This window comes from Numida meleagris, chromosome 4, assembly GCF_002078875.1.
Source record: "Numida meleagris isolate 19003 breed g44 Domestic line chromosome 4, NumMel1.0, whole genome shotgun sequence".
Taxonomy (NCBI): Eukaryota; Metazoa; Chordata; class Aves; order Galliformes; family Numididae; genus Numida; species Numida meleagris.
The window spans coordinates 11,430,260-11,445,570 of record NC_034412.1 but is presented as its reverse complement, the minus strand read 5'-3'; the positions used below and the strand labels follow the sequence as shown (position 1 = coordinate 11,445,570).

Sequence of the window (15,311 nt, the reverse complement as noted above, 5' to 3'; positions counted from 1 at the left end):
TGATTTACTAGCTATAACTTTCCCTTCATACAACATTTGAAGTTTCATCAAAATAATTTGGAGCATACTGGGACCAAATAAACGGCATAGCTTGAAATATCTATTTTCCAAGATAACCACACTAAAACTTGCCAAACCAAACATTATCATCAAAAACATGGCTTAGCCATAATGTGGAAGTGGTTTCATGGGAAAAAGTTTGCTCAACAAAATACCCTGTACTTGGAGAAGAGAAAGCATACCTATTTTAAAGAAGTTCAAACTGCAGCCAGTTCTGTGGCTTGTGGCTGATCTTTATTAGCTGTTATCTTTTCAGATTCTATTTCTTTATTTTTAAGGTATTATCTCAACAAAATCCCCCTCCTCCTTTTTTCTTTCTTTAAACTTATTTCTCCATTGCTGTTTTGGAGGAGTCGTTAGGGAAAGTAAACTGTATTTCCATCAAAGTCTCTTCTTCTGTTTTACCTTTGAATTTTGGGATTACGGAACCCCTACAGAATACTGAGCTGATTGTGACTGTGCAGTGCCTGAGGAGTTTAGATTGAAGCATCATCAAAGCATTGGAAATCCGGAAAAAATAAAGGCTACATTATGAGATTATTGGAAAGGAAGGGGCAAGAGATGGACTGGATGTTGGGCTTATCAGCTTTGCATGCAGTACTGGAGACAGATTCCCAAATTTAGTAGTGTCATCTAAGAACAGCTCATGCCTTTTAAGTGGCTTAAAGGCTGAAGCTCTGAGAGGCAGTTTCCACACTTTTCGTAATCTACCTGAAGTTTGTCATTAGAGTTATGTCAGTCACAGATGGAAATGACAGAGCAGGGTAGATTCCTCAGCATCCTCACCACACCCATCTCCACAGAGGAAAACCAGTATGAATTTTAGCCAGCTTCTAATTTAGTTGGAAATTCCTTTCCCTTTGTTTTTGTGAATGAAACAGGTGAGATTGGTGAGCGTGATGGCGGAGGCAGAACCTTGTGAACAGTTTGTTGCCCAGGGACTGGGCGGCAGTAGACAGATGCAAAGCACCAGATCAACAGGATAAGGGGATTAAGTAATCAGGCTAAATTCCTCTTCCTGATAAACTCAGTGGAAACTTTGCTATTGTCTCCCCTGGCTATTTAGCAAGAAGAGCTATGATTAATCAGCAGTGTTGAGTTTGTTTTCCCTGCTGTGTGCAGTTTGTTCTAGGAGATTCTGAGGAGACAGAGAGGATGGTGAAGCATTAGACTGCCATACTGTAAGCCGGCCTTTCCAGTCCCTTCCACGTAAACATTTCTATCAAGTATCATACAGATATATGGCATTTCACCTCATGAATGAATCTAGTGTCTGGTTTTTCCTTGGTTAGAATTCTTGAGGTTGTTTTGTTTGTTTGTTTGTTTTCCCCAAACATCAGTGCAGCTGATGTTTTGTTCTTTCTGTAGTTCCCAGCAAACTCTGATGAATCTTGACTATCCTTTCACTCACCAGCTTCATTGTGACTTGTCTGTGTATTACTATTTCCTAGCTTGTCATTTAATAACTGAAATACTAGGACATATAAGAACACGGGAAATGACATGTGTCACCCAGTTGTCATGTTTGGAATTGTAGCAGCTCTGTTACACATTATACAATTGTAAATTAAAATTTTCCACTGACCTGGAGCTTAGAAGGGTATTCTCAGTACAGTATTTGCTTAGTCAGTGTTGCTGCCCTTGATATAAACGTATCTTTGGAATTTTTTGTTTCCTATTTCTTATTTCATTTTGTTATTCTTAGTAAACATCCATGTATTTGGCATGCTCTTGCTTTTATGGGAGATGACATTTACAACCATTCTTGAGATTGGGTGAAAGGTTTTGATTGTAAACTGACTGGCAAAGAATATATAAAATCCTACTTGTATTTTTCAAAAAACAGCTATATCTGAAATAATTGAGGATAGGAAGGTTTTATGAAGCCTGTCCTTATAAGCTCTAGGATGTGAATGTATTTGACACTTTAAAAATTATCTAAAGTCAGGAGAAATACTAAAGATGATCTTGTTCTAATAGTGTAATACAGATCTACTTTTAGTAATTAAAAACCTTGTCAAAAGTGCCTACTTTCCACCAGGAATAATGCACTGAAGCCAATTTGGGATCCATCTCATTTTCAAGCTACGACCTGCCCAAGATCACATAATTTCTCAAAAACCTTTGAGATCTCATTCAAACGTTACAGGTGAATTCTTCCTTGGTGTAACATCTTGGCTGTGAAATGTCAATGTTGGTGTTACTTTGCAGAAGTTGAGACTGTGTGTGTCAAAATCAACTTTTGAAGGGAAGGACTGTTTCAGCCTTAGCTATGGAGAGGCCATTGTCTCTCCAGAATAAAGTAGTAGATATTTCAGAAGTGCTTTGAAGTTGTTCCAGCCTCTTCACAAAGCTGTGAAATCTGATAGCTCAGCTTTTAAGCTGTTTGTGAAAGTACAAACTGTAGTACTTGTGGAATTCATTCAGTGACTTCCAAACTGGAGCCTGGCCTGGGAGTGGGAAGAAAGCGTTTAAGAAGAGTAGAAAAAAAGGCTTCAGTAGTATGTGGCAGTTAACTGTCAACTTTGGCATCTTTTCAGATTTGCGGCTTCATGCTTTCTAGAGATAAACTGTGACTTTTCCCCAAGGACTGGAGGATTTTATTTTCTTTTCCGCTGAAACTCTTAGAGCTGTACGACTGCAGAAGCTAAACAAAATGCAGAACTACAAGCATCACATCTGCCATGCTCTTAGGTAGTAAATTTATGGGTGCAGAACATCTCTGGGAGCTTCTTCCCATTTACATCAGTTTCTCAGTATTTTCCATTTGTAAAGCAGATAAATAGGACCCCCTGTCTGTGTTACCGTGCTGTGTAGTGTTTCCTCTGGATTTGCCTGAAGCCTTTTGTCTCATTAACAGGTGTATTGAGGATGTTCTGTGGGCTCAAAGCATTCCTGAGCACCCTCTGGGACAGGCAAGCTGGTGTGAAAGCAGAGAAGGAGCAACCCTAGGAATAACTGCATCCTGAAAATGTCAAACTTTCTTATCCTTTTCATTGTCACTAGAGCTGAAATGTGAGTGGGCAGCAGGACTTCTCCTGCTGTGAAGCCTGTTGCTTTTGTTTTATTTCAATAGAGATGAAGGAATGTATTCATTTAATGTCTCTTCATAGTGTTCTCTGAGCTCGCCTTGACTGTGCAGTATGCTGGAGACATAACATCAGTTTTGCTCCAGTCAAGTCTTGTGCAAATACAGAAACCTTTAAGATAAGGATGGTGGTGTTTTTGCTTGAACTGCCTGGCTTGTCTGGTCACACAGGCTACAGCTCAAGTTAACAGTTTGTCAGCTGCTAACACAGTTATTCTGTGCAGTAATCCAATCCCTCTGTGCAATGCAAGTGTTATTTTGCAGTGCGGCTGCTCTCAGCTAACAACCCCAGTGAGTGAGAAATGAGCATGGCTTACAATGTTGAGGGGGAGGAAAATGGAAGATATGCATTTCTGCTTGCTGAGGGCTGATATGACAGATTCATGGACATGTAGGGAAAAGTCGGAAAGCTTGGGCTAAAACTGAATTGCAGCTACCAAGGAAGAATAGCAAGGAAGTACCTGAGTAATCAAGTAGCAGTAGGAAAGTGGAATTTTATTAGTTAATGAATAAATGAGCAAATAATAGGTGACCTAGGCAAAGGTATTTGATGTCTTTCTCCCTTTAGCCACAAAAGAAAAGATGAATTATGACCATATGTTAAAGCAGTTAATTTTAACAAAAAACAAGCAGGAAAGGAACAGGTCAGGTGTACTTGACAGATAGAACAGATTACGCAAGTCAGCAGGACATGATACTATATCCTCGAATATGAAAAAATCGCAAATGCTAAGCTATCTGCCATTTTCTTTAAGAAATGCAGAAGACGGGTGAGCCTCCTGATGATGTCAAGAAAGCAAATGTATTACTTGTGCTTGAAAATGCAGGAGAATCTGAGGGGAGAGAGGCCATAGAGGATTTACAGAAAGGTAATGCTAATTCAGCATCAAATTTTTTAAATGGCATAAATTATTAGCTGATACTTTGAAATCTTCATTGTCCTTATAAATATGATAAATAACTATCATGTTACCACTGCATGCAACTGGCCTAGTAGTTTTGGTGGAACCTTTTTCCAAAGATAAGCTAGGATGCAGTCCCACACGATGTTCTTGGAAGCAAACTATGATTTATCTATCATGAAAACATGGTAAGGTGAGCACACAACTGACCGAGATATCCCTGGGATGAACTAGTAAACAGGGATTTACAATTTCTAATCTAAAGACTGCCAAGGGAAGTCATGAAGACTTTGTTGCTGGAGTCTTTTAAAAGCAGTGCAGATATATAGCACTTAATTGCACCTCTGAGGTGGGATATGGACTAGATGGTTTCCTGAGTTTCCTTCCATTTCTTTGTTCCTGTGACTCTGTGATGTGAAGCTGACTGGGGAGATATTAACTCAAGCACAAATAACTCAAGTTAACTGCGCACTGAAGAAGAAACCCTCTGCTTAATAGAGGTCATTTTAAAACCTGGCTGAGAAAACATGGTTTCATACATGGTAATGGTGTCCCAAGAGGAAATCCAAAGATGAATGGTAGTTTTAAGTGTGATGTAGACTGATTGGAGAGGCTCCAAAGAGTAAATGATCGAACTTCAAGAAGACAAACACAGAAGGGGAACAGAAACTACTTGGATTGTTTAAAGAATAACAGCCAAGAGGAAACACTACAAGAGTTATCAAATACAGAAAAGACTGCTGTAAAGAAGAACAGTATGCTGTTTACAGAGAGTAAAAGCTCTGCTGTAGATGGAACAAAATTGATAGAAGCAAACTGCAGCAGAAGAGACTCAAAGGAGGGGGGGGGAAAAAACACCTGTCCAAAGCAGGAGTAGCAATGCTCTGGAAAGGATAGCTAGACTGATTGTGAAATCCACAATGGTCATAAAGAACAGGTTGGAGAAATATCTCTCTAGAATGACATGAAGAAACTTGTTCCTACTTTGGGACCTGGGATGCACAGGATGTACTTTCAATGTCCCTATCTGATTTCTTTTTCAAAGATCTTTCTTTTCTTCAGTAGGAATGCTTTGTGTTGATATTTGAGGTACACAGGGATTAACTTTATTTATTTATTCTTAAAAATAGTATTGCTACTGTTTATTCCTAAAGAACCTCTTGGGCTGGCAAGCAGCCAGGTCTGCATCTAAGATTTTCTCATTTCCATTCCTTGTTTGTCAAGGAATATCTGCTGGATAACCTGTCCTCTACCCTGCTGCAGCCAGCATTCTAGCTTGCATATGGAATGTGAGAAATGCTGGGTTTTTTGCAAGGGAGACTGCAAGCTGTGAACAGCTAGGCCGTATTTAATATCCAGTGGTTGCAAATGAAGCTGTTTTATGCAGTTGATACGTACGTGGATTCCTAATTAGCATTTGCAGCAGTTCTTCAAGTAACACCTAGGCTTAGGCTATTTGCACATATTCAGATTCTTTTGCAAGAATAATTCTCCCCAGTTACAGCTTAAATTTTCATCATCTTTTTGGTGTTATGCTGATGGAGAACATGATGTAAATTCAAATTTAAAATAGGGATGCAAAATGTAACTCATATTTGAGCAATGTCAGATAAGTTTTCTGAGGCTAGATCTGCTGAAAACTACAAACTGATCTATCATTTCTGTTTAAGCGCTCAGAAGGAAGCAGACTGTTTGGATCAGGCAACAGTCTACAGCTATGTGTCCAAAACAAGAGCTTTTGTTCCAAACTGGGCTGATGCATGCCATCAAATATGCGAAGAATGCAGGGCCGTTTGTGGTGCTACTACAGATACCATCACAGGAAAGCCAAGCACACAAATTCCTGTTGAAATAACACTACAGTTAAGATGAAGACAACCAAAATAAAGCAAATTCAAAGCAGGAGGATGCCATACTCTGCAAGTGTGATACTGTTTGATATCAAATGATCTCTGCTTTTCTTTGAAATCCACCATTTGCAGACATTTCCCTCAAGCAAGTGCCGTGGTTCAGGCAATTAGCTGTGAAACCTTTCAGGGTTGAAGGGTTGAGGTTAGTTACAAGAAGGGGGTTAAGAGTTTTGAATCAGCTAGTGTGCTTTCAGACAAAATCTATGAAGGCTGCATCCCCTACATCAAGAGTTGATGATTTTCCAATTGACATTGTTTTCAAAATCAAACATGTCCATATATGTGAAAGCTGTCTGTGTAAACATGTATGAATCGGAGGACATTTTGCACTGGTTTGTGAAAAAGCTCTGTCAATTGCTCTGAGCAATCTTCTTACTCAGTTCAGTGGTATTTTTGTAACAACACCACAATTAACAGTTAAGATTGCATTCACACTTTAGATTGAAGTGGGAATTATTTTTGTTGTTAGGCATGAAAATAGTGATTGAACATAACTAAAAATAACACTGTTTTCTTTCTAGAAAATTGTATGGAAATATATTCATTCCTTTGGGAATTCAAGCAAATTTAGAGTAATGCTTTTTAAATTTTATAACATCTGTAACACTTGAACTGTCATTTTAGTGCTTGAAACTCTAAGCAGGCATAAATGGAAATTCACTCCAATAGACTGACTACCTTGAAAATACATTAAATGAGCAAAATTTCTAACACACTGCATCATTAGTAGTAGCTAAAGAATTAAAAACAAAACAAAACTCACAAAGCACTAAATCTGCCAAATGGCATATCTGAGCTCTCACACTTGCCAGTTTTGGAATTAGCTTCTTTGGGCAGCTGGTAGAGTTAGTTTTCAGTAAAGCAAATATTTTGCAGAAGTGAATTTATCTTTCAGTCCAGAATTTGAGGCAACACAAGGAGCTACATTTCTTTGTCAAGACAACAGCTCAAGAGGTTGCTGTGTCAGGACCACCATCTGCTGATGCTTGTCAGCACACTGTAGTGGGAGATATTTTTCATCGCCCTTTGGGGGTGAACTAAAGAAAATCTCTTTTGCTTGCTGTGTGCAACTCTAAGATATTGTAAGTTCACCTGGAGAATAGGTGTTCATAGCTACAAGGGCTGCTCCAAAAGTAATGCCTCCAATTGTATGATGTTGGCCTGTCGTCAGGAGGCGGATGTTGGTGGTATGGGAGTAGAGGTTGAACCTTCCCACTGATATCCCATTACATTTTGTTGCCGTCTGCCAGAATGGTGTCTGACATGGAAGCGCATGTGAAGCAAAGGTGTGTCACTGAATTCCTTCATGCGGAAAAAAATGGTACCCACTGACATTCATTGACACTTGTTGAATGTTTATGGAGACCAAGCAGTGGATGTGAGCACAGTGAGGTGGTGGGTGGTGCATTTAAGTGCTGGTGACAGCGATGTATGTGAAAGACAAGCCACTTTCTGGGTAGCCATGCACAGCTGTCACACCACAAAATGAAGAGCATCTCAATCAGCACATCTGTGTGAATCAGCTAATGGTGGTGACTGTGTTCAAAAACAGTGTTTTGTAGCTGAGACTTTGCTCTGCTGTAATGTTTTTGTGCTCTTTGTAGCTGTTGAGCTTTCAGTGGAAATAAATAGGAGGCATCACTTTCAGAGAGACTTATGCATTAAGCAATTGTCTTGGCTTGACCCAGGCTGGCCTGCAATCAGAATGCTAGAAGTCTGAGTACCTGGAGGTACCTGAACAGTGTTGCAGAAAAAAAAGGTCTTGAAAATGCTGATTAATATGTAGAACCAAGTGGGTGGATTGCAGCAGAGGGGGCTGGTACCAGTGGTGAACTAGGAAGCAAAGCAGATTAAACTTGTTCTGGAAAGATTTGCTGGCAAAGGTGATGATTTGGATCCCAAGCCCCTGTTAATCTATCTCAGCTGGAGGAGTCGTGGCAGGTGATCGTCCCCAGCCCTCTGTGTTGAAAAAGTAGTTGAGTGATATAAAATCACAAGTTCAACACAACTGGTATTTTACTGTTTTTTACTCAAACACTCTTTCAATTATGCTTCTTTTCTGTAAGCTTTTAATTCATGTATCAGATTAACAGATTTTCCTGTGTTTTGTTTTGTTTTTAACTGGAAACTGTGTGCTGATACTAACCAAAAAAATGAGGAGAAAGGGACAATTTATTTCCAGCGTCTCTATCTTCCATCAATGAAAAGATGGATAGTAAAATCTCTCTCTCTTTGCAGGACTGAATTTGTATTTTAATGGATAGGTCTAGTCAGAGCTAAAAGGAAATTTCATGATATATTTTTGGAGAGAAGACTCCCAGTGCTAATGAGCAGCCGAATCTGTCTCAGGGAAACAGTTTGTTACTAAAAATAGATTGCAGCCTAACTGTAACTAAAATCAGATTGCAGAAACCGAGCTATTCAGAGTCCTGATTTCAGCAGCAGATGAATCTATTACAAACAGCTTTGATTATTACATATTTTAAAATGTGCCAACGGAGCCCTGTTTGGAAATTAATCCACTCGTGAGCTTTTATCAAATAGGCTTACAGCATTCTCTGCAGATTTTCTTCAGACTCCCCAAAGCCAGTGAGGAATCAGCTCATGGTTATGAGGCCAAAAGGAAAAGCACGGCACATAATCTATTTATAGAAAATGAAGCAAAACAGTGTGATAAAGGCCAAATGAGAGCCTACAATGACAAGCTTCTCTTCCTTCCTAGTTGTATGGTCTTTATGTGCAATTTTTTACTATACAATGTACCAGAGAAGTTAAATCACCTGACTACAGCCTTATTCTGAGTAGAGAAGAACACTTCAGGGGTTCTTTCGTGTTTACAATATGCTTACTTGAGGGTGTTCCCCACTGAAAGGTTTTGTTTGCAGGAGTTTCTGCAGGGGCCAGGACTCCTCCTGCAATTGCCTGTGGAGGTGATGGCCGGAGGTTGCCCCAGGAACATTCCATGTGTGACATTTGAAGCCACATTCTGCCCAAGATGAGCACAGCTCATGAGCTTCAGATGCTTGGTACAATGGGATAAGGACCCACCTGCTCTCACACTTTGATATTTGAAAGCATGGAAGTAGCAGTAGAAGCATGGAAGACAGAAGCCAACCTTCCTAGCTGTTTTTGTGTGCTATCACCCACACATTACTAAAGGTAAACATTCTTGTTTTCTATCCCTGTCCCTTTGTTCTCAGTTCAAAGAGCTAAGGACTTCTCTGTCCTGTGAATTAATCAACCCAGCCTCATCCAAGTATTTTTGTTGTTAGTTCAGATCCAATATCTGGGCTGTATCTCCATGGACTGCTTTTAAGAAATTCTGGCCTTGAGAAATAAACCCTGACTTGGGTGCCAGTTTTGTGGCTTGCACCCAACGCCATTTTCTGCTCTTTCAGAAATGTAGGAGCTGCCATTTTTCTGCACTCACTTCAGTTAGGTATTTCACTGCCTAAGTGTGGTGCCTCTAAGAAGGGGAAGAGTGCTGAGGAGAAACTACATGAATTGTATTCTTGAGGTCCAGGCAGATTAAAATGAATGGCTCCTCAAATGGCTTGCTTTCTTATTCTTTTTCCTTTTTCTTTATGCCTATGATGAAGTTTGAGGGAGGCTGAAGAAACTGGATAGTTTGTCTCCCAAATATAGAGAATGTTGTTGTCATTTTGGACTATTTTCACAGACAAGGGGATTTATGGCAGCAGTCTTTTTCTTTGAACGCTAACAACACATTTGCAGGTTTGCAGTGTGTATGCTACCTGAGCTCCTCAGCAGCTTCTGTAGATCAGACCATCACCCAGTCTGTCATGTCTCACCTTTGGCAGATTCCTCTTCAGTCCTGGGAGCTCACATGTTTGCTTAAAAATATTAAGACTACTTCTGCATTGTGACAAGTGAAAGAATGGGTAAAATATCAGGGCTTTAACACTTAGCAATGGTGTATGGGAGCTAAACGCTGCAGCTAGGAAGCGAGTAGCAAGGATCAACGAATGTGATGCATCTATCTGTATTCCCATATGTCAGTCTCAGACAATTTCACAGATTTGCTAATGGGAACAAGGCTTTCAGTAAAGCTTCTTCAGGGCCCTTATAGAGATGTGAATGTACTCCAGAACCTTGATGAGTGATAAGAGGAAACACTGAAAGACAAATTTCCACTTCTGATTCTTAGACACATGACCTCCTTCATAAGTCAGGAGTCACTCTGAGTTCAAAGAAATCGATGTTGGCTTCCTCCCAGGATGCAAACTCTTGAGAGCTCTGTTTTATATGCTTGTGTGTGTTTGAATATATACACACGCATATAATGCTATTTTCAAATACTTGGTGGAAATTGAATGGAGTTGCAGGAACAGAAGAATGAAGAACTAATTCTGTATCCTGCACATAACCCAAACACTGGCTGAGTTGATGCCAGAGAGGAGGGTGGGGCAGGAAAGCCAACCCCTATACAAAGTTTGGGGCTGCGCTGCAGAGCTTAGTCCAGTCAGATGGCTAGGAGAGTCTCCACCTTGCTCTGATCTTCAGGAGTCCTTGCTGAACACTAGAGCTGACCTAGACAAAGAATAAAGTGCACAAAAAAGGTTGGAAAGCATGGAAGTTACTTTTCAGCAGTGTATGTTGTGGAAGATGTATTGGGCAAAATTTAAAATGTTTCTTTTTGAAATTCTGAGTTATGCCATGATAGCTCATTGCAGTGGTTGTTCAAATATGTTGTGTAACAATTTTCCTCTACACCCTGGATGTCCCAGTCAGACCAACGCAGCCTTTACAGCCAGCAAATGTGCAGATGAAGCAGAGAGGTAAGCAGATGCTTTCACGGGAGTTGTGTGTGCCCAGATGTGTTCAGCCAGGACTGGGAGCTCCAGCCACCTGGGGTGGTGGTGGCTGGTTGGAGCTGCCTGGCCTTGGCTTTGCTTCCTTCCCATAGGTGCTTCTGAGCATGCTGTAAGGTCTCAGCTGAGTTGTTACTGTCTGTTGTGGCATCCCTGGTGTTTTTTCAGTTGTTGTCATTTGTGCATAAAGCCAGTTCAGCTTCTCTGAAGTTAGGATACAACCAGAGCTGCTGTCAGTACGTTTTAGATGGAGGAACAAAACAAGCCCTCAAATGCTGGTTTCCTTAGCAACAACCTGGGTGAGGGTGAGTCCAAGAGAAGGGTTCTAAAGCTGCAGTACTGGAACCCAAAAGGATACAGATCTGCCTCAGCGCCCCGCCTGTCTCAGCCTGAATCTCAACTCTACATAGTGTGGAACAGGATGATCCCATTCATTACTGTCACCTTCAAATATAAACCTGCTGGAACAGATAGCTCTTCACAAAGCCATCCTGTACTCCCACTATGTGCTAACAAACAAGACTGTGCTTGTAAAAGCACCATAAAATGATAGTGTTCTTTCTTTCTTTTTTCTTTTCCTTTTTTTCTAAAAGATGATCAAGGAGGGGTAAGAGACAGGAGATCAGCTTCAGGGTGTTTGAATTACCAGACTTTGTGATGAAGAGAATGTGCAGCTGACTTCCTATGCTATTCCAGAAAAATAAACACCACTCATAAATATCTACTCCTCTTTCTGTCTCTGAAGGATTTCTACTGGGTGATATAAGCGCCTGAGGGGGGAGCTTGGACTGGTGGGGAGGGCACCCACTACATTGGTTTTAGATGAGCTTTCAGTCTTAGGAGCTTTCTGGATTCACTGTGAAGTAAAGCAGCTTTTACTCAGAAAGACTTCTCTGGCACAGAGGAAGCGCTAGGACTGGGAGACTGCCAGATCTGCAATAGACATGTTTTGAAGCAACTATTGATTTGTAAAGTATTATGTAAAGTGATAGGTCTCTTTCCTGAAGAGTGGTTGAAGCTTCAGAACAAAGCATTGAGCCTTTTATGTATTTCTCCTTCCTTTGCTGTTACTGTGGCAAAGACTACTGCATGAAGACTTTTGGCTATGTTGTAAGAATTCATCTACTTCTACTCCTCCTTCCTCATCTGAAGTCAGTGATGTGAAAGTTTGGGTAGATATCCAGGTGTGCTTACCTAGTTTTAGGTTTAAGAGTTTCCAAAATATACCAGGATTGCTGGCTTTGGACTCCAACCCACAGCCACATGCAATTCTGATGCAACACGTCTGATTCTGTGCATTGTTCCCTCCTTTTACAGTGCTTTGCTTATATACTTCAATAAATAAACGTTACTGTATCTTGAGTTGTATGTGAGCACATGTACAGATCTGTATGTATATAAAAGCAGGGAGATAGGAAATACACTATGATACTTAGAGTACTTTATGTGTATATATTTGCATAATAAAATCCAGACTATTCAGTTTCCATTTTTATTGGGGCTTGTCTGATTACTTAATCCAGAGCCTCATTTGATGCTCTCTTACTGCTGAGACTAGCCAGCAGGCAGGAGGTGGGCAGAGCTGTGTGCGGTTAGTCCCTGTACACGTTGTTCTTTCCCTCTTTTCTTCCCCTGCTCTGTCTTTTGCTTGCTTTTGTTTTCTCCTTTTTTTTTTTTTTCCCTTTCTTTCTCCTCTTATCTTCTTTCCTCTCCAGTCCTTTCCTCTCCTCTTTTTTTTTCCTTGTTGTCATTTTTGATTATGAGCTGCTTAGATCAGGAGGCTCTTCGCCTGCATGTTTACATTACACCTAGTAGTATGGCTCTGATCCCAAATTTGGATCTGTGTGCTAATGCAATATAAATAATAATAAGCATAGCTCCTTTGGCGTGCAATCAAGTTGGAATTGCTGCAGCTCTATTGTGCTTGTGAGTACTACCCATTGCAAGTCTGTTTTCTTATTTTTTGCCCAAAAGTTACTCTGTGTACAGTACAAATAACCCCCCAGCACAACAAAATAATAAATAGCAAAAACTTTAATCTTTGCCAATGGCAAATGCATTTTCTTATGAGTGCAAATGTGCTGTTAGCATTTCTTGGCTTGTTAGAGATCTTGGGATGTGTAAATATAACTAACCCAATCTAGTATTTCATAAAGGAGTTTGCTGGTGAGTCTGAGGTCAGAAATCCCCTGAGGCTCAAGGGATAAGAAAAACAGGTGTTTTCCTGGAGCCTTAGAAGTTATGCTACAATTAGTTTCTTCCTTTCCTTTGGGCTTAATAATGTTCTAAAGGTAGTACATTATAGCTATGGTAACGTTTATAATAACAAAATATGCAAATACAGCAACAACATAATTTTTCCAGGATGCTTAACAAGTAAATGTTTGTATACAGAATGGCCTCCAAAATTAGGAATCTTGCTGTCAGTACTGTTATTTATGATGGCATTGAAACCACTGATTATTATTGGACAAATTTCGCAGGCATTAAAAAAAAAAAAAGAATAATAATCAAATGTTTTACTTTCAAATCTTTCAGTAAGGAACAAAAAGATTTGGGGTTTCAGAAGTTTAGTAGCTGAGGATAAACAAATAAAGTTGTAAAGAGCACACCTTGCTAATATGATTGTTCCTTATTAGCATAATAGTTTTCAAATAAACAACCTGCTAATGTCTCTAATAAGCAATTACTTTGTGATGAAAACTGCAAATGGAGCCCACTGGTGGATAACAGATAACAGTAAAATCTGTCAATACAACAAATATTGTTCTGCCTGAACAGCTCTCTTCTTTGCTCCAAGAGAAGAACAGAGCTGCCTGGGTATTTTTATAGTCTGATATTTGACAGCCAGCCACTTGACAGCACTGTACTTCTGATATTCTGCTGTGACATTATATGGAGTCTTTACTGTTTATGAACTTAGTATGATAACTTAGTTGGAAGCGACCTGCTTGGAGTACTTGGGTCAAATAAAAACCACAGTAGGATGAATGTTTGTCCAAAAACAGTGATTTGCCAGATTGTTAGGGTTTTCTTGCTTTCATAAAGCGAAGTTCATCGTTAAAAATTCAGTCCATCCCACCTCTAAAACATGCAAATAAATGGAAGTTTTCCGAGCATCCTTTTCTTCTTGCTATTCTAAAACATAAAAAATAATTTCCAGTGGCAAAAAAGTGTTAAATGTATGCAGCAGTCCCACTTTCCCAAACAGACAGAAGTGTGAAAGATTTGCATAATTTTTCAAGCATAATTGACAAATTATTTTCAAAACATTTGCAGATGCCATTTACATATTTGCCTAGTTGCTTTACCATTGATTATGAAGCTGTGCTCTGCTAGCTCTGGACTGTATTCCTACCATCATTTTTCAAAAATCATTTTGCTTATGTTCTCCTAGCTTTCACGAAATAAAGATATGGAATATGAGAGAACTGTAAATCCCCAGGCCTGGGTCCTCCCTGAATTCCATGGTGAGTATTAGGTTTTCATTTTATACATAGTGTTAGAGAAAAGGGATCATTTGAAGGAAAATCGTGAGCCATTCTTATCTTTTTTCTACTTCTGGACTGACATCATGGTATGAAAATGCAAGGAATGTACAGTAAAGCCTGGTGTGGGAAGAAGATCTTGGCAGAGCGATGATTAATGGTGCCTAAAAGAGGGAAAACAGTTATGTAATAAATACAGCCCATGAGATTCAAATTGAAGAGTGCATCACAGGTGCAGACTGTAAACAGGCCCCGGAGGAAAGAATATTGGTCTTTTAAAGTTGGACTCTGTAAACAAACTGATGAGGCATAGGAAATGTCCTTTCATATAAATTTTTATGGTACAAGTCAGTAAATGGAGAATATAAGCACCGTAAGTGTTTATAAACTCAAAGAACATCCATACAGTAGTAAAGCAGCACAAATAGTGCCACAGAGCAAATTTATACAGAGCGGGGAAGATATGTGGTCTGATGGCTCAGTTTGTTTTTTTGACTTTCGCAAATGATATGATTTCTGCCTCTCTGGTTTGGTTTTGTTCATTTAGCTGCTCTCAGCTACATAATTGTTCTTTTAGCTTGTAAATATTATGGTCAACCTCCAGCAAAGTTTAGATGAGGCCAATCCAATGTAAACAAGTGTGTCTGTGTCAACGATGTGAGTAAGCAAAGCCATCCCTTGTGATACTTCCTCCCTCTTTTCCTAACTCCACTGAGACTGTGAGAGCTTTACCAAGCCGACTATGATAGCATACAGCCTACAGTTTTGGGATATTTTATTTTATTTTAAATTTCATCTGCATTTTATTTTTTGTATTTGATGTGTAAAATATCCAGTGAAACAAGAACAATAGAGAATAACTTCTGGAGAGCGTCCTCACATGTGTTTGCGCTGTGTGTGCCTGACCTCGCTACCTACAAACATAGCGCAGTGTTAGCACAGGTGTAATGGGCAGAACTGAGGGGCCCAGGAGGGCTGAGGGTTAATGGTATGAATTATCAAAGACTCCCAATTAGCTGTGGCCTTACACA

At 39.8% G+C, this 15,311-nt stretch overlaps 1 long non-coding RNA gene across 1 annotated transcript; it reads left to right on the top strand.

Moving 5' to 3' along the window:
- On the top strand, positions 2,109 to 7,189 carry LOC110398573. The gene is made up of 5 exons (XR_002438478.1): positions 2,109 to 2,209; positions 2,601 to 2,754; positions 2,921 to 3,075; positions 3,904 to 4,017; positions 5,721 to 7,189. It is a non-coding gene; the product is annotated as an uncharacterized LOC110398573 (long non-coding RNA).